The sequence below is a fragment of the Salvelinus alpinus genome, chromosome 2, assembly GCF_045679555.1.
Source record: "Salvelinus alpinus chromosome 2, SLU_Salpinus.1, whole genome shotgun sequence".
NCBI classification, from domain to species: Eukaryota; Metazoa; Chordata; class Actinopteri; order Salmoniformes; family Salmonidae; genus Salvelinus; species Salvelinus alpinus.
The window spans coordinates 28794059-28813653 of record NC_092087.1 but is presented as its reverse complement, the minus strand read 5'-3'; the positions used below and the strand labels follow the sequence as shown (position 1 = coordinate 28813653).

Here is a 19595-nt window from a genome sequence, read left to right as displayed (position 1 = left end):
TAGTAAACATGCACATACAAAACACTTCTATCAGGAACATTATAATTGATAAGGAGCGTATAAGGTCTTATTGTTCAAATCAAACTACGCAGCAAAGTAATGACAACTGGTATAGGCCTGTGTTTTCGCTGTATCATATTGCCCTCTGCTGTATTGAAGAAGGCATTACAATAACAGTTTAGGTACACTGAGGGACTTCGATTAGACTGAACTGGGGTGAACCGAACTATGGCCCGTCAGCGGGCAAAAGCGGCGAGGGAGGATTGCCCTCCTCAAATCGAGAATCACCAGGCCATAATTTAAAAAAAACTGCATGATGAATTGTTGAGAAACATGAAACATGTATTTTCCGTAAAATATTTTCTAATTACTTTTCCTTGGGAAGTCAGGTAATGCGTTTTTATTATGAGCAGTGAGGGAGGATCGCCCTGCTCAAATCGAGAATCACCAGGCCATGTCAACAAAACTACATCATGAATCATTGAGAAACATAGAACATGTATTTTCCATCAAATGTATGTTAACATTTTCAAAGTCATTTTCCTTGGGAAAAATGAATCCAAACTCATTACTCCACGTGCTTTACGTGCACTTGTTTTCAGCCGACATCGCTGTTGGCTTTCAATATGGTACTTGGCTCACCCCCAGGGGGCAGGCCAGTTTCAAAACTAATGCAATCAGTTTTAAAACGCCGCAAACTCCTCTCACTGGGTGAAGCGGCAAGGTAAATCGAACTCCCTCACTGGCACATGAACTTTCCTTCCGGCTGCCTGCATACCAAAGTAAAACTTTCTCCAATAAGCAATTGTCCCATACAGATTATTTGTATACTAACACAATTAGACATTGTGTAATATCCCCCTACATAAAAAAGTAATTATGTAAGACACTATAACCTATAGCCTCCTACTTACTATAAGCTTCTAAAATCCTATAGGCCTATTTTACTATCACACATTATGGAGGATGGTATATCCATGTGAAGATGCTTATTTTGAAGCCTGAAGGGGTTATATAAACCCCCTGCAGGCCTACTTGCATTGGTTCCAATCGATGCGTTAACGTCGAGTGGTTTGCGGTAAACTGGGTCCCATCGCCATGTGATGTCTTCCAATGTTTGTAAACATGCGTCAACCACATGTGATTCCAACGTAGGCAAAATAATACCAGAATCTGGCCAACGAGCGAACGGAGGCGTGTCATGGGCGGGGTTCGCTTTGGGAAAGTCGATGGGGATACTGTATCAATGTGAGCAGTGCTTCAAGATAGAAAATAATGACAACACGTTCATAGAAACAGGTGACAACCCAGTTATTGAAAACATAATCTAGCTGAATGGGTCCCCAAGGGAGGAGAGAAAACATACTTTGAGGTAAGCTATTTCAGGCTGTCCAAGTAGGCAAAGCCATGTTTTTATTCTAGGAAATACAGAAATGTATAACCTATTTCAGTAGCCTAATTCAAACTACGTAGCCTAGTAACGACTGTTAAATTACTAAAATGTAAATGTTATCTCAAACCATTTCTTAACAAAGTGTATAGGGTATAGCATATAATAAAGGCATTATGAATATGATGGTCCTCTCAAAATGTTCTTCATCTTCCAATCTGAAAATGGCAATTTAGTAAACGATACATAGTGGAGGTAGACATTAATCAAATAAAAGTACTATTCTCAATTGGTTATGATCGATAGGTAACTAGGTACATTTGACTGCGTCAGAGGAGCAAGTGCTATTGCGACAAACGCAATGGAATCCGGTGGGAATTGAAGTCAAACCACAGATCCTGGAAACCGCTTAGAAACATACCTTGGGGCGATTAAACCTTTACTGAATATAGGATATTTGTTTTGAATAAAGGAATGTCAGGTAGGCTAAAATGTTGGCGACGAGATGGCGTGTGAAGCCGGGATTGGGAATAGGATGCTGCGCAAGAGATGAATGTGTGTAAATAATCGTGTTGTAGGAGCGAGGAGGATGTTACGCACTTCATAATGGCAGGTCAATGATGTCCTCGTGGCCATAAACATTATTATCAAACACAACACATCTCAATAATAAAAATAAGAGATATAGAAAAAGAACATGTTATAATATTGTTATAACAAATAATCTGTTGATCAATTAAGATGGTACCTATTTTTATAATCAGTAAATTCGTGTTTGTAAAGGACTATCGGTGCTACTAGCGTTGTTAAATATTAATATTATAGCTGTATGTGAATGAAGGCCATAATGACACTTATTTTGTTGGGATTGCATGACAGTGCGCACTTGATCAGCATCTGCTAAATGACCAAAATGTTAAATGCAAATATAGATGTAAAGAAACCAAAACACCTTGTTCCTATAAGGATGGGGACGCTGTTCAGCAATATTCCCATGACGGTGTTGCCTTTTCTCCATTCATGGTATCATATTATCATCTCTAGGTAGTTACTTTTCATATTTTCATATTAAAGAGATTTTAGCACCATATTACAATCATTTACAGACATAATAAACAACTGAGGGGGCCTAAATAAGCTCAGTTTTATAAATGTGAAAAATAATAGAAGCTAAACCCCTAGATTTCTCCCCTTCTGTATTGGAGGCATGACGGGGTATCCAGACAGGTTAAGTCCTTTAGCAGGCTTGGCTCATTTCTATTGGGAGCAGAATAAAACTTACACATGCCAGAAAAAGCCCATATCACAATAGGAACTTGACACACCTGTTGCGATGCCACTATTGTTGACAGTCAAGCCACAAGCTTCCCAGTCCTGGCTAATGACCCAAACGGTCGATGTCTAGCACCATCCCACTGCTTCCCCCTGGGGGGAAGGTCATGAAACTACACAGGTGAAAATGTCTCAGTCACAGTACAGGACCATCACTGACTACACCTGCCAAGTAGATCTTCCCAGTCAACAATAAGAGGCTTTATGCCACCTCAGGCTAGAAATCTTGTATGTGAAAAATAATGGTGTGTTAAAAGAACTTCCCCTGTTATATTCTGAATAGAAATATGCATTCAGCATCTGTGCATTGAAAGCTTGCAAGATGTCGTAGACTCTGGACTCAATGTTTCTTCAGATTTTGATATAAAAACCAACACAAAATAGTTGTTTCATAACAAATGATGCAAATATTTATCATATCCTCCCTCTACTGACCAGTTTATGAACTGACCCACTTTCAGAGACAATACTTGACCACAGTAGCAGTTTTTCTATTATTCTGGGAGGCTGCTGTTCCTGCCAAACAAAAAAGCAGACACACATGCATATCTTTTATCTTATGTTTGTTATTTAGTAAGTATTTCAGCTTTTATTTTCATTGTTTTTTATTTTTATTTTTTCCCTGTAAAGCACGTTGCGTTGCATTCCATGTCTGAAATGTGCTGTATAAATAAAGCTTGATTTTGACATCGAACATCAATGCTTTTGTTGAGGACTATGAAAGAAAGACATGTGCAACTAAATTGAGTTTAGAAATAGTAAATGCTATTTTTGTCTGCCAATACTCAGTATCTCTTAATCTGTAGCAATGGCAAGAAAACATCCAAACTAAATGTTGTTGTTTACTGCAGGAACTGAATCACCTGTAAATTCAGTTTAGAGAAAACAGCGACCCTGGCACGTGTCTTTACAACGGAGCTTTATCCCTTCTACATGGAGATGAGAGTTTGGGAGGTGGAATACTGCTGAGAGATGAAAGTGTTAAAATTAAACCCCACTGCCTGCTGGATGATGATGTATAAATAGACAAGTGGGAAGAAGTGGTGTTCGTTCACAGGCATCATTATCAGCTATGCACTTAAAGTGCTGCTGAGGGGAAAACCTATTGTGCCCATATTATTAAATGTGCATCGCTTTGTTATTTTCCCTGTTAAAAATACCATTCTTTCCAATACGTCAGTAAGATGCACAACTCCATTTCAGTAATTCCCTGCATATACAGCAGTAAGTTCTTTCATGTTAAGCCTAGTGAGTTTATAGACTACAAAGTATCTGTACGAAACAGATAGACCTCATAGGCAAAAAACTGCAGACAATTTGTCTTCCACTCTGTGATGCACACAAACCACTGCTTTGATCATGTGATGTGCAGCTTACATTTCACTACAGACAGAGCAAGAGGTGGAACAGAGTGTACAGAGTGTTAGCCAACTCTTCCGTCAATAGCCTCGCTGCTAACCCCACCCTCCTGCCAGCAAAACACAATGTCACGCTTATCAGGAGCCTGAGCAGGTTGCCCACTATCTCATCTCTCACAGAATATCTCAATTCGTTGCTTTTCCTTTCAGAGTCCCTGGGGTATCACTGCACCTCAGCAATGTAGACAACAAAGCTTTGCTACACCTTCTCTCCTTCATTGCAGAGTGGCTGATGTCTAGAGAGGGTAGCTATTTCTGTAATTTACCATATAAATCAATGTGCCCCCTCCCTCTTACATTATACAACATATAAAACATGGGAATATATTAATCATATTTTTTCATAGGATTAACTTTTGAATGTACATGTTTGAATGTTATTATAGTCTCTGTCATCTCATTGCATGGCAGATAAATTAGGACCTCTAATCTATAAAAGGATAATCTGTCTATGCTTTTTTGTCACCTGCCCCCCTCCACCCACCCCTCCATGTTACGTCTGGAGCCCATGCAAATGCTCTAGCCTTGAATGACCTGTACCAGTGCCTTTCCCCTTCTCAACAACAGCCACTCCTGCCTCATCATAGACAATGGGATGTCCTAAAATGAGTAAAGTATGCCTTAAAGTATAAATGGCTCTACTAATAATGTACGTACCCTATATCAAATTACATCAAATTGTATTGGTCGTGAACACATTTTCAGATACAATTGCAGGTGCAGTGAAATGCTTATGTTTCTAGCTCCAACAGTGCAATAGTTAAAACTATAGGTTTTGCAATAACAACTGGCACCCTGTTGACCGCCTAAAAAGGGCCACAAAATGGCCTCACAAAACCAACAGGCCTTTGTTTTGGTTTAAAAGGGTACGATGCGCCTTTAAAAGCAGTAGACAGTCAGGTGACTTGGTAAGCAGAAGCAAACTCAGCTCTGAAGCAGAAAACAGAGCAACTGCGAACAGTAGAGAGAGGGAGCGCGAGAGACTCAGTTCACGATGACAATGTTAAAGCTGTGAGGAAAGAGAAGAGCAAAAACAGGGAGAGGGAAGAGAGAGGACGAGCTCGAGGTGGCTCTTAAACTAGATGACGACGTAGTGGTGAGTCTGCCAGCCTGAGTAGTTCAAATAGCTGCATTTGTTTTTAGGTATACAGTGGGAATGCTTGGAGAAAGAACAACTGCGTCACCCCATTGGAGAGACTGTGCTTCTGTTTGTGAGTGAGGCTAACTGTCAGACTAAACTTGTATTGTTGACGTGAGAAAATAAAACAACCGTAGCAGTCAGTGTAGTGAGAATATGGCCAGATGGGTGAGAGACAGGAAATTGTGACAGGGAGACAGAGGAGGAGATTTTGGAATTAGTTGCTACGTCAGTTTTTCCACATCCGCAGGGCAACAGCATGTTGAGACCAGGGTCATTTTATTTTTGATCAGGCAGAACTTTAAAGCCTGGGTTTACCTTGAGGGTTTACCTTGCTGTGCATTTGGTTATGTTTGTATTTATTAACTGTGCTCTACTGCATTGTCATTTGAGATTCTGTATTCTTCCAAGGAAGAGTGTGGATAAGCTGCAGGATGCTGATTGTGTGGTGCACATTACCCGGGTTGCAGCCAGATTTTCAGATGTACTTATTTGGAATGAATATCCTTGCAGTGAGAGATATGTTTTCTTCTCATTCCAGATAATTTCTCCTCTGAACGACTCTCACACCTGTAGTGAAAACCTCGATGGGTCAAAAAAGTGCAATCATGTCGAGTGGACAGAGGGAGGCTCAGGGGAGGATACATGTACAAGGCACGTGTTGATTTTCAGGAAATCCGCAGGAGACCATGAAGAGATGGGTAGAGGACAATTTTTTACACTTGCTTGGGTTCGTCCATGGTGCCATCCAGTTGCACCCGCCCACCGCTTTTCCTGCAGTGAGCTCTGGGGTGAGTGGCGTACTTCTCCTGCCAGGAAATTAGTTGCTGTGTGGCTCTTGAAGGCCCATGCCTTGATGCAGTGATCTCTACTTCTCTCCTCCTCAGTGTGCCAGCAGAGGGACAAGCTGGATCTGTGCCTTGTTCTTCCCTCGTCTCTCTCACTTTCTCCTGGCCTCTCTTGCTCTCTCCAATCCCATGTCAGTCAGTCAGTCAGGGGGAATCTGAGTTGTGCTTCCTGGAAGAGCTTCTCTCTTAAAGCGGCACAACAGAGTCCTGTATATCATGGTTCCATATGAGAGGAGTCGTTAAACTTGCTCGCTTGGTGACTCAACATAAGCAGCAGTCGTAATCGGATGGGATACTTTCTCATGCAGCAACTGGACCACAGGCTAAGTGGATGCATTTTCCCCCTATTAGTCTATGAGGAGGACCCTGTGTCCTCTTATTGGATGACAACAAGGAAGTGGAAGATGGCCACTAATTGGCTTTAGAGGCATTGTTTTTGTTTTGTTTTATGGGAGAGATCTTTTAAAATGTAGCCTGATTGAGAAAGACAGTTAATATTTGAACCCAGATATTGTGTTCCTAGTTCTGCGTACAGTTAGATACTTTTATCCTCTTTCTCTCTCCAATTCTGCATAACCAACACAGTAACTCATTCCTTGAAACACACACTCACTTAAACAGTGAAGATGACACTCATCTCTCTTATGTTGTCTCTGGCAGTGCTGAGATCCCGTGGTGGCCAGAAAGATGGGATGTATCCCAGAATGCTATTAAGCAGAGAGATGGGCCTGCAGTTCTCTACTTGACAACATGCATCTGTACAAGGTAATCAAATGTTCTCTCATACAACTTGGAGCTGAAATCAAATTCAAACTTACCAACAGACTTAGTGAAACTCTACACATGATTCCAAGCCATGAACCTCTGTGATTTAGTTAACTCCATAAGGCCTTACAGTTTGATTGGCTAAATAGTCTCTTGAGTTTCTCGTCGTCATATCTGGGAGATTCTATGCCAGCGTAGCCGGAAATTATTTTTGGTATCACAAATTGTTCTGGCAATTTTAACATAGAAACTTAATTGGGAGGAAGGATGTTTGACATGCTTTTTACATTTGTATCACACACAAAAAAAAAATCATGATGAAAGGGGCCATTTTAGGCAATTGTTAGACCTATACATGCCTCCTGTAAGAGACTATGATCTGTGGATCGTACATGATACAGAAAAATAATCTAATTTATAAAAATATATATATATTACTATCTCAAAAGTACCCTTTTTGATTGTGTTTATTTTAAGACATATTGTTTGGAACAAGTACATACAAATTTCAGAGTGGGCTCTCTGCAAATTCTGAAGGTATGATCAATTTTATGTGTACCACCAACACAGTGAATGGGAAAATGGATTCAAAGGGAACTCCCTCTGCTGGTGATTTGCTGAATGTGCAATTCTAAAGGAAGGCTGTGATTGGTCATTAACCAATCATGTTTAAAAAAATATATATATATTTCACCTTTATTTAACCAGGTAGGCTAGTTGAGAACAAGTTCTCATTTGCAACTGCGACCTGGCCAAGATAAAGCATAGCAATTCGACACATACAACAACAGAGTTACACATGGAATAAACAAAACATACAGTCAATAATACAGTAGAAAAATATAAAGTCTATATACAATGTGAGCAAATGAGGTGAGATAAGGGAGGTAAAGGCAAAAAAAAGCCATGGTGGCAAGGTAAATACAATATAGCAAGTAAAACACTGGAATGGTAGATTTGCAGTGGAAGAATGTGCAAAGTAGAAATAGAAATAATGGGGTGCAAAGGAGCAAAATAAATACAGTAGGGGAAGAGGTAGTTGTTTGGGCTAATTATAGATGGGCTATGTACAGGTACAGTAATCTGTGAGCTGCTCTGATAGCTGGTGCTTAAAGCTAGTGAGGGAGATAAGTGTTTCCAGCTTCAGAGATTTTTGCAGTTCGTTCCAGTCATTGGCAGCAGAGAACTGGAAGGAAAGACGACCAAAGGAGGAATTGGCTTTGGGGGTGACCAGTGACCAGTGAGATATATATATATATATATGTCAATTTCATCATTAAAAGTAACAGAGAGCCCACTGTTGAAATTGTACGTGTTGTTACGAATTTGACGTATTGTATTGTTACAAACAATGTGTCCTGAAAGAAGCTAATTCAAAAAGGGTCATTTTGAGATATTAATATGTTTAATTTTGAATAAATTAACTTGAAAATGTTTATTTCAGAATCTAGACATACTCAATATTTGAGAGAACACTATAAGGAGTATAATGACACCAAGAAAAACAATTTTTTACCAGGTAAGTTGACTGAAAACACATTCTCATTTACAGCAACAACCTGGAGAATAGTTACAGGGGAGAGGAATGAACCCATTGTAAACTTGGAATGATTAGGTGACCGTGATGGTATGAGGGTCAGATTATGAGGGTTAATTTATCGTAACACCCCTACAATAAGTGCCATGGGATCTTTAGTGACCACAGAGAGTCAGGACACCTGTTTAACGTCCCATCTGAAAGACGGCTCCCTACACAGGGCAATATCCCCAATCACTGCCCTAGGGCATTGGGATATATAAACAAAATTACCAGAGGAAAGGGTGCCTCCTACTGGCCCTCCAACACCACTTCCAGCAGCATCTGGTCTCCCATCCAGGACCAATGCTGCTTAGCTTCAGAAGCAAGCCAGCAGTGGGATGCAGGGTGGTATGCTGCTGGCGGTGTCTGTATCATGTATGGTTCACAGAACATAGGGTCTTACAGGAGGCATGTATACGTCTAAAATGGGCCTAAATTGCTCTTTGACAAGATCAAATCAAATTGTATTTGTCACATGCGCTGAATACATCTTACTGTGAAATGCTTACTTACAAGCCCTTAACCAACAACGCAGTTCAAAAAATAGAGTTAAGATAAAGGAAATTATATATTTACAGATCAATCGTGATCTTAAATTGGCCATGCTATAATAATTGCAAGGGGAAAGTACTGAACATATAAGATATTGTTAAAACCTCTTAAGGATCATACCCTTTTTTAAATTTCCACCTAAAATGACATACCCAAATCTAACTGCCTGTAGCTCAGGACCTGAAGCAAGGAAATGCATATTCTTCATACCATTTGAAAGGAAACACTTTGAAGTATGTGGAAATTAATGTAGGAGAATACAGAGATAGCAGGGGTTCAAACTGTAGAACCCAGTTCCTACATTTGAATATAAAATGTATTTTATCAAACAAAACTATGCTACATTTTATCTCTGGGACCCTCAGGATGACAAATCAGAGCACGATTACTGAATGTAAGTACATTATTTACCTTCAGAGGTGAATGTATCAATCTAGTTGCCGTGATAAAAGGTTTTTGTTGTTGTGCACTCCTCAAACAATAGCATGGTATTTTTTCACTGTAATAGCTATATTATGTCCATATAAGACATGTCTATGTCCTGGAAAGTTTGCTGTTACTTATGTCATTCTAGTCACATTAGTGCACGTTAGCAACAACCCTCCCAGTATAGGGGCACTGATCCCGTAGATCCTTAAGAGGTTTTAATGGGGTGGCGGTGTTGTACCTAACCAACTGTGGAGGCGGGATGATGGACAACTGCTCAATTGGTGACACTGGGCATCTTCCTCCTTGTAAGGTATCCATGATGATGGTACATGTGCACCCTGGCTTTGGTACCCATCCTGCAAAGATGTCTTAAATCAAAACCTGTTGATACAGTGCATTCGGAAAGTATTCAGACTCCTTGTCTTTTTCCACGCTTTGTTACATTACAGCCTTATTTTAAAATTGATTAAATAAAACAATTTCCTCATCAATCTACACACAATACCCAATAATGACTAAGCAATGACTTAGAAATGTTTGCACATTTATTTAAAATAAAAAGCAGATATTTACGTAAGTATTCAGACCCTTTGCTATTACACTCGAAATTGAGCTCAGGTGCATCCTGTTTTCTATTGATCACCCTTGAGATGTTTCTACAACTTTATCTACAACTCTGCAGCCTCTACCAATCAGGCCTTTATGGTAGAGTAGCCAGATGGAAGCCACTCCTCAGTAAAAGGCACATGACAGCCCACTTGGAGTTTGTGGGCTGTCATGTGCCTTTTAAAGACTCTCAGACCATGAGAAATAATGTTCTCTGGTCTGATGAAACCAAGATTGAACTCTTTGGCCTGAATGCCAAGCATCATGTCTGGAGAAAAACTGGCACCATCCCTACGGTGAAGCATGGTGGTGGTGGCAGCATCATGCTGTGGGGATGTTTTTCAGTGGCAGGGACTGGGACACTAATCAGGATCGACAGAAAGATGAACGGAGCAAAGTACAGAGAGATCCTTCATAAAAACCTGCTCCAGAGCACTCAGGACCTCAGACTGGGGTGAAGGTTCACCTTCCAACAGGACAACGACCCTGAGCACACAGCCAAGACAATGCAGGAGTGGCCTCGGGGCGAGTCTCTGAATTTCCTTGAGTGGCTCAGCCAGAATCCGTACTTGAACCCGATCTAACATCTCTGGAGAGACCTGAAAATAGCTGTGCAGCGACGCTCCCCATCCAACCTGACAGAGCTTGAGCGGATCTGCAGAGAAGAATGGGAGAAACTCCCCAAATAAGAGAGGCTGTAATCGCTGTCAAAGGTGCTTCAACAAATTACTGAGTAAAGGGTGTAAATGTGATATTTCTGTTTTTTATCTATAATACATTTGAAAACATTTCTAAAAACCTGTTTTTGCTTTGTCTTTATGGGGTATTGTGTGTAGATTGATCATGGAAAAATAATAATTTAATCCATTTTAGAATAAGGCTGTAACGTAACAAAATGTGGAAAAAGTCAATGTGTCTGAATACTTTCCGAATGCACTTTACATGATAGTACTAGTAATAATTTTGACAAATTCAAAAGAAGAGATGAGAAATGCAAAAATCTGTAATTAGTTTTTCTGCATGATGCCAAAAGTGATACATTGATGACCTGATGATGGTTGAGTAACTGAAACGTTTGTCTATGCACTTTTTAGCCCTTATGATTGACATCATGCTATGATAAATTGCACTTGCCTTTTAAACCTATTTTCATGCAAATGTGGCTGATACTGTTCAATAAGGACTGAAAGCAATGCACAGACAGCACCCACTGTTTATTCAACACTTGATAGTAACCATTTTTATTCTGAAACTTCTAAAGGGCTGGATGACTTGGGAGGCCAATGCAGACTCATACACAGCCCTGTTCATAACTTCCCCTGGAAACTGGTTTCAGACAGTGTTTTAGAGTATCAATAACATATCTAGCACCATTTGAAATCAGTGTTCTTGGTGTAAGAAGGACACAATTTAAAGCAGGATGGATGAAGGCATACAGTAGGCCTACATCCGTCTCATAATTTCTCACACATTTGGCATGGCGGGTATTGTTAACGTAATTTGTTGACTGGAACACATGACAATAAAAACATTGCATTCCGTGTCCAATGATGTAAATGTCATATGTATCACTAAAATATGTTCTGGGAATTGTAGCGCCACCACAGCCCCCCCGCGCGAGCGTCAGCAATCTCACGATCACACCTTGCCGCCCCCCTTCATGACCCCTCTTGCCAAGGTTGACCATTTTTCTTTTGGTGTTTAGAGTCTCCTCTATTTCTAGCACCATTTGAAATCGGTTACAATGTCGGGGGAATATCATCTGAACAGAAGATGAAAAACACCCTTGGATTCACCCACACATTTAAGAGTTGTCCTTGACCAGCTCACATTCTTTTTGCTCAAAGTTCATGTAGACTTTACCAAAGGTGAGCCAAGGGCCGCAGTTGTGAAATGTTCCTTGACTTCACCATGCAAAGCTTTTTAATTTTAATATTTTTTCATGTTGCACATTATGAGGCATAATGAAGGACATGTCGATGCAGGTGAGTGGTTTTCAGGTCAGTTAGCTGTTACCATAGACTTCCAGTCATTAGCATTTACTTTAACTTAAAAATGGAAGAAGATAAAGGGCTTCCATGCCAATATCCCAAAGGATCCCTTTAAGCTGTTTATCAGGTTTTGACCACAGGTTTATACAAGGGGAGGGAGAAAGTTTATTGTGTATTTGAAACATGAAAGCAAACCATCTATGACAGGCATGCACCCCTTTTTCGAAGGCCCTCGGATCAATCCCCCCAGGCAGGGTCTCAATTTACTGTTGCTAGTTAGAATGGTATAATACACAAGGTGCAATTTCAAAACTTGGTTGTGCATCAGCAGTTTTTCTCTCATGTCATTCACTGATTGTCACTCTATAAACCCATGTCAGCTAAACATTTTTAACATTTATCTCCACCCAGTGACAAAAATTTGTAGAATTGCAGGAAATTAGCTGTAAAACTGCTAATTTTCCTCTGCCCAATGGCAAAATGAGTAGAATTACATGAAATTTGTTGTGAAATTGCAAACTCTTCCCTCAGCCCTATGGCAAAATGTGTATAATTTCAGCATGTCACTGCAGCACCTCATGATGAGTTCAGATTTTTTTGTGGCCCCCACCACCATCAAAGTTGCCCAACCCTGATCTATGGTGTTCCAGTTTGCATTCGCACAGGAATTTTCTGGAAAGTTGGACACGTGGATGGAGGGAAAGCCTTGCTGAACCAGAAGTGTATTCATTATGTAGATTCTGTTGCAAAATCTTTCACAACAGAAACCGTTTATTCCAAACGTAAAATGTTTTGCATCGAAAACAAGAGTTTCTATTGGTCAAATTCAGGTAGTTCCATCCCCGTTTCGCTCCATTTGGTGTTTGCTTCCGTTTGATTCTTAAAAGGTTTTCGGTGCAACACGTATGGTGAATCCCAAACCATCCCCTCATTGACATTACCAATAAGCATTCCGTTATGTTGCGCCGGATGTCATGCATTTCAATGGGGATGTCCAGAAAGGACAACACCCTTTGCAATTGAAGCTTCCATTGCGAGACGGAATCCACATATTTTGAAAATGTTAAAACTTTTCAGTCTTCATTCCAGCCAGAGTCCTATGGAGTCAAATTCACACCATATGTATTGAATTCAAAATAAAATAAATCCTGAACATGAAAAATAAAGTTGAGAATGTAATCATTATATTTTCAAGGACGGGTGAAATAATGCATGTTGAAATCAAAAACCAAACAATTGGAAGCAAAATGTATATAATTGTAAACAAAAATAAGACATCAAACCCCAAAACTTGCAAGCAAATAATTTTAAAGCGAGAGCAAAACTCTGACAAATGACTCCCATCAGCCACTCCTTGGGCTATAATACCTATTTTACCAATTGGCCTGGACCCCTTTTACTGCCGACATGGAGCCCCTCTGAACCATCACGACTGGACTACCGATGTAATTCGCCCGAGGGGGTTTTTCACCTGGCTCCTTCGTCGCGACGTCCCCTGAATGCCCATCTGCTAGCCTGCTAGTCGCGGCCCACTAGCTGTCTAGAGCATATCGGACTGTTAGCTGAAGAGGCGCATCGGACAAATTCTTTGGCCACTATACCTATTTTGCCAATTGGCCTGGACCCATTTACCACACGGAGCCCTGCTGATCCATGATGACTGGTCTGCCGACGTAACAGCACGAGGGGGCTACAACAGACTTCTTCCGTCGCAACTACCTCCAAGGCCCTTCTGCTAGCTTGCTAGCCCTGGCCCGCTAGCTGTCTGAATCGCTGTGTCTCTGGCCCGCCGAGCTACTCACTGGACCCCTTTAATCACTCGGCTACGCATGCCTCTCCCTAATGTCAATATGCCTTGTCCATTGCTGTTTTGGTTAGTAATTATTGCCTTATTTCACTGTAGAGCCTCTAGCCCTGCTCAATATGTTAATAGTTAACCCTTTAGTTCCACCTCCCACACATGCGGTGACCTCACCTGGTTTAAATGATGTTTCTAGAGACAATATCTCGTTCATCGTCACTCAATGCACAGGTTTACCTCCACTGTATTCACATCCTACCATACCTTTGTCTGTACATTATGCCTTGAATCTATTCTACCGTGCCCAGAAACATTCTCCTTATACTCTCTGTTCCAAACGTACTAGATGACCAGTTCTTATAGCCTTTAGCCGTACCCTTATCCTACTGTTCCTCTGGTGATGTAGAGGTCAATCCAGGACCTGCAGTGCCTAGCTCCACTCCCATTCCCCAGGCGCTCTCATTTGTTGACTTCTGTAACCGTAAAAGCCTTGGTTTCATGCATGTTAACATTAGAAGCCTCCTCCCTCAGTTTGTTTTATTCACTGCTTTAGCACACTCTGCCAACCTGGATGTCCTAGCCGTGTCTGAATCCTGGTTTAGGACCACCAAAAACCCTGAAATTTCCATCCCTAACTATAACATTTTCCGACAAGATAGAACTGCCAAAGGGGGCAGAGTTGTAATCTACTGCAGAGATAGCCTGCTGAGCTCTGTCTTACTATCCAGATTTGTGCCCAAACTATTTGAGCTTCTACTTTTAAAAATCCACCTTTCGAGAAACAAGTCTCACCGTTGCCGCTTGCTACAGACCACCTTCTGCCCCCAGCTGTGCCCGGGGCACCATATGTGAATTGATTGCCCCCCATCTATCTTCAGAGCTCCTGCTGTTAGGTGACCTAAACTGGGACATGCTTAACACCCCAGCCATCCTACAATCTAAGCTTGATGCACTCAATCTCACACAAATTATCAATGAATTTACCAGGCACAACCCCAAATCTGTAAACACGGGGACCCTCATAGATATCAACCTGCCCTCCAAATACACCTCTGCTGTCTTCAACCAGGATTTCAGCGGTCATTGCCTCATTGCCTTCGTCCGTAATGGGTCTGCGGTCAAACGACCACCCCTCATCTCTGTCAAACGTTCGCTAAAACACTTCAGCGAGCAGGCCTTTCTAATTGACCTGGCCCGGGTATCCTGGAAGGATATTGACCTCATTCCGTCTGTGCCTGGTTATTCTTTAAAAGTGCTTTCCTCCCCATCTTAAATAAGCATGCTCCATTAAAAAAATGTAGAACCTGGAACAGATATAGCCATTGGTTCACTCCAGACCTGACTGCCCTTGACCAGCACAAAAGCATCCTGTTGCGTACTGCAATAGCATCAAATAGCCCCCGCAATATGCAACTTTTTAGGGAATTTAGGAACCAATATACACAGGCAGTTAGGAAAGCAAATGGTAGCTTTTTCAAACAGAAATTTGCTCCAAAAAGTTCTGGGACACTGTAAAGTCCATGGAGAATAAGAGCACCTCCTCCCAGCTGCCCACTGCACTGAGGCTAGGAAACACTGTCACCACTGATAAATCCGCGATAATTGAGAATTTCAATGAACATTTTTCTACGGCTGGCCATGCTTTCCACCTGGCTGCCCCTACCCCGGTCAACAGCCCTGCACCCCCCACGGCAACTTGCCCAAGCTTCCCCCATTTCTCCTTTACCCAAATCCAGATAGCTGATGTTCTGAAAGAGCTGCAAAATCTGGACACCTACAAATCAGCCGGGACCCTCTCTTTCTAAAATTATCCTCCGAAATTGTTGCAACCCCTATTACTAGCCTGTTCAACCTCTCTTTTGTATCGTCTGAGATCCCCAAAGATTAGAAAGCTGCCGCGGTCATCACCCTCTTCAAAGGGGGAGACACTCTAGACACAAACTGCTACCGACCTATATCTATAAAGTCCTTCGGCCACCTTTCCTTCCAGTTCTCTGCTGCCAATGACTGGAACGAACTGCAAAAATCACTGAAACTGGAGACTCATATCCCCCTCACTAGCTTTAAGCACCAGCTGTCAGAGCAGCTCACAGATCACTGCACCTGTACATAGCCCATCTGTAAATAATCCATCCAACTACCTCATCCCCATACTGTTATTAATTTTGCTCCTTTGCACCCCAGTATCTCTACTTGCACACTCATCTTCTGCACATCTATCACTACAGTGTTTAATTGTTATATCGTAATTATTTCGCCACTATGGCCTATTTATTGCCTTACCTCCCTAATCCTACCTCATTTGCACACACTGTATATAGACTTTTTGTATTATGGACTGTATGTTTGTTTATTCCATGTGTAACTTGGTTACACTTTCCCAGCAACCAATCCTTTTGAATACATTTTCCCTACGCTCTTGCCTACATGTACTACCTTTTGGTTACGCTACTCGTATCTTTGCTTTCGATGTCCTTTTCTTTGCTTTCACTGCCAGTCAGTTCGATTGCGAGTTTTGTCATTATTTTTCTGTGAAGGGCAGGAGGGAGGGAGGCGTAGAGGGAGGCGTAGACAATGAGTCTCCGTTGGTCTGCTAGTTTTGGAGTGACGGTTCGTCTTAACCCAATCAATGATCATGATAGACAGGCTTTTTTTTATATTGCCTACCTTATATTGCCTACCTTATATTGCCTTCATATTGTAGACGGTCTGACGTCACCTCGTTATAGGGTTTTAGCTAACTTACTTCAAAATTGTTAGTCACGGGCCAATAATGTACGGATATTAGAAGCATGTCTATCTAATACATTTAATGACAAACCATCTAACTACTTAGGTAAACATATGAATTACCTGTTGCACAGCGTTCTGCGCAGGTGTTGGTAACTGGTCGCCATACACCTGCGCCAAAATCATTTGTCATAGAGTTTTGCTCTCGCTTTAAAATTATTTGCTTACAAGTTTTTGGGTTTTGCTTTTGATGTCTTATTTTTGTTTACAATTCTATACATTTTGCTTCCAATTGTTTGGTTTTTGATTTCAACATCCATTATTTCACCTGTCCTCGAAAATATAATTTTACATTCTCAACTTTATTTTTCATGTTCACGATTTTATTATATTTTGAATTCAATACATATAGCATGAAATTGACCCCATAGTAATAACTTAAAATGAAAATAATTATTAGGTGTAAGTTGATTGCTACAACGGTGTTGTCGACCTAGCCTAGCTTTTAGCTAGCTGTGCTAGTTAGCTTGACTTGCTATAAAGTTAGAGAAACAAGTTGAGGAAAAGTAACTAAACCAAATATGTTTTATTATCACTTTAAACAATAGATTTATTCTGTCTTGAATGAAAATGTCATATTTTGCAATCTTCCAAAGTAAATGCGATCTCTGATGTTGCGGTACAAACACTGCAAGTACATTTTTTTTATCAAATTGTGCAAACTCAAAACATATTGTGATATGCGTGTCAGGATAATCAGCAAGCGGTGTCGCGCGGTGAAACACCGCTTCCCATTAATTTTCAATGGAAGGAAAGCGGTGAGAGGCGGAGAGGGCTGGGGACCTTTGGGCGGTGCGAAGGTGGCGTGGGAGGCGGTGGGAACCATGTACACTAGCGCAAGATGACCCTCGGTGAAACACCGCTTCCCATTGTAATAAATGATGTTTTTATGTGACTTTAACCCATAGCTACAATGCTGACATAATGCCTTTTTACTAAAGTAGATTTTGTTGTAACACTTTGCTGCACCCCACAGATGAACCCGTTCTGCCTGTGCCAGATACTAACCTTACTCCCACACACACACAGAGAGAGATGGCTGACACAAACCATTGATGAGCACGGATAAGGCAGGGGGGCGCTCTGACCTCAGGGGGGCGCTCTGACCTCAGGCGCCAGTTGCTGGTGTCTGCTTCAACATCTTGTCAATACAAGAGACAACCCAGACCGGCATGGCACTCAACGAGCACGCGCATGCATGCATACACACACACACACACAAACCCCTGTTTCAGGCGGGAGTTCCAAGGACAAAGAACACTACTGAGAACCAATGGAACATTGATATCAGCCTGAAGGGGACCGCCCTCCACTCACAGCGACCAGTCAGGAGAGCAGAACTACTAGAATCAACCTACGTCATTTCACTGTATAAAATGTATTGCACAATATGAGTCGGGGCTCCTCCTGCTAGCTCCCTCTGAGCTAAATGGACGAGCCCGTGCACGTGTTGTCAGATATCTTTGCAACTTATTAAACTGCCTTAAATATCATACCTTATCCACCTGGTCTAGCGTCTCAACTTGGTCTCTCTCTTCTAGCAAATATCATCAATCTTTAACACCATTCATTTTTATGGAAGGAAAGTGGTGAGAAGAGGAGAGGGTGGGAGACCTTTGGGCGGTGCGAACGTGGCATGGGAGACGGTGAAAAATATAACATTTTCACAAGTTTATGCAAATCACCAGCGGCGACCGCTGGGTGATGACCAATCATATCGAGTGGTTTCCAGAAGAATTTGACGCTATGCGACCCATAGCTGGAGACTTTCTTCAGCAAAGATGGCTGACAAAAATACTAGGATGGAAGCAAATGTAAGTGATTATAACGTCATAACAAATCATGCAAAAAATACAGTACAGAACAGTTGAGAGGAATATGTTAGTTAATGTAGAGACAAACGATTATGCATATTTTTTTGTCTTAACATTTATTTGCAAATATCGCGATTTAACAAGCTAGCTGACTAGCTAACATTGGCTAGTTAGCTGGTTGGCTTTATAGGTGTTGTGACATGAGTATAAAATTGTAATTCTGGTTGTTTGATGTTTTAGGGACTCTTGAAACAACCAGCAAACCAGGCTGTCGTCTTGTGAAACAGTGGATGTAAAGAATCTAGCTAGCTAAAGCATTTACTGCAAATTGAATGTACAATTTTGTAAGTGTGTCTTGCTGATATTTGCCATGCAATGCAGATAAATAAAGTAAAGTAACTAGCTAACTATTTTTTTGGCTTATTGTGCAGTGGAGGATAAAAATACCTGTATGCCAATAGATGTGTAGCTAGCTATGTAGCCGATATGTGTATGGACCCTAAAACGTTTGGTATACATATTAATTCAGAATCTGGCTTTGAACCTCCGCTATCTTCATAGCCACTTGTATCAACTTCAAAACAGTCTGAATGACATTAATGACGCCTATGGATTGAGTAGAATCTAATCTAACTTTGTGCCAAGTATACATGTAGTTATTACCATGCATGAGATCCCCCACATTGTGTAAATGTAATATATTCACTGTTGATGTACTCTACCTTGGCAAATAACGGTGCAGTTCAGGTATGAATGTCTTTGAGATTATTTTTTCAGTCATATCCAATACCAGGAGTATCAAATTCCAGTCTTTCAATGATGCTGTGTCTGCATGTATGTATTACAATTATACACTTCAACAGTGTTTACCAATCTTGGTCCTGGGACAGCAATGGTTACACATTGTAACTATGGAATAGACTAGAAACATGATTTAACTAGTTAAAGGCTGATTTGTAATTCATATATACAGAAATAGAATTTTAAAAAACAGTACAATACACGTCCTATTGGTTCATCTCAATATCTTCATTGATCTGATAAACACAGGATAGGTGTAGTAGTTCATCAAATGAGAGGCTTAATTTCAACCAGTAGAGAATTTTAAACACTTTATTGAAAGGTCATTGTCAAAGTGTTAT

The 19595-nt window shown here is 41.0% G+C and overlaps 2 long non-coding RNA genes across 4 annotated transcripts; both read left to right on the top strand.

The window, feature by feature from the left end:
* Positions 1-1208: 1208 nt before the first annotated feature.
* Positions 1209-10023, top strand: LOC139558093 (uncharacterized). 2 transcript variants are annotated; one of them, XR_011671554.1, is made up of 3 exons: positions 1209-1372; positions 5820-6069; positions 6787-10023. It is a non-coding gene; the product is annotated as an uncharacterized lncRNA (long non-coding RNA). The 2 variants fall into 2 exon arrangements; XR_011671553.1 differs by lacking the exon at positions 1209-1372 and adding an exon at positions 3417-5236.
* Positions 10024-10252: 229 nt separating this feature from the next.
* LOC139558077 (uncharacterized) lies at positions 10253-18860 on the top strand. Of its 2 annotated transcripts, XR_011671552.1 has the most exons (3): positions 11018-16775; positions 16811-18453; positions 18694-18860. It is a non-coding gene; the product is annotated as an uncharacterized lncRNA (long non-coding RNA). The 2 variants fall into 2 exon arrangements; XR_011671551.1 differs by having other exon boundaries at positions 10253-18453.
* Positions 18861-19595: the final 735 nt, after the last annotated feature.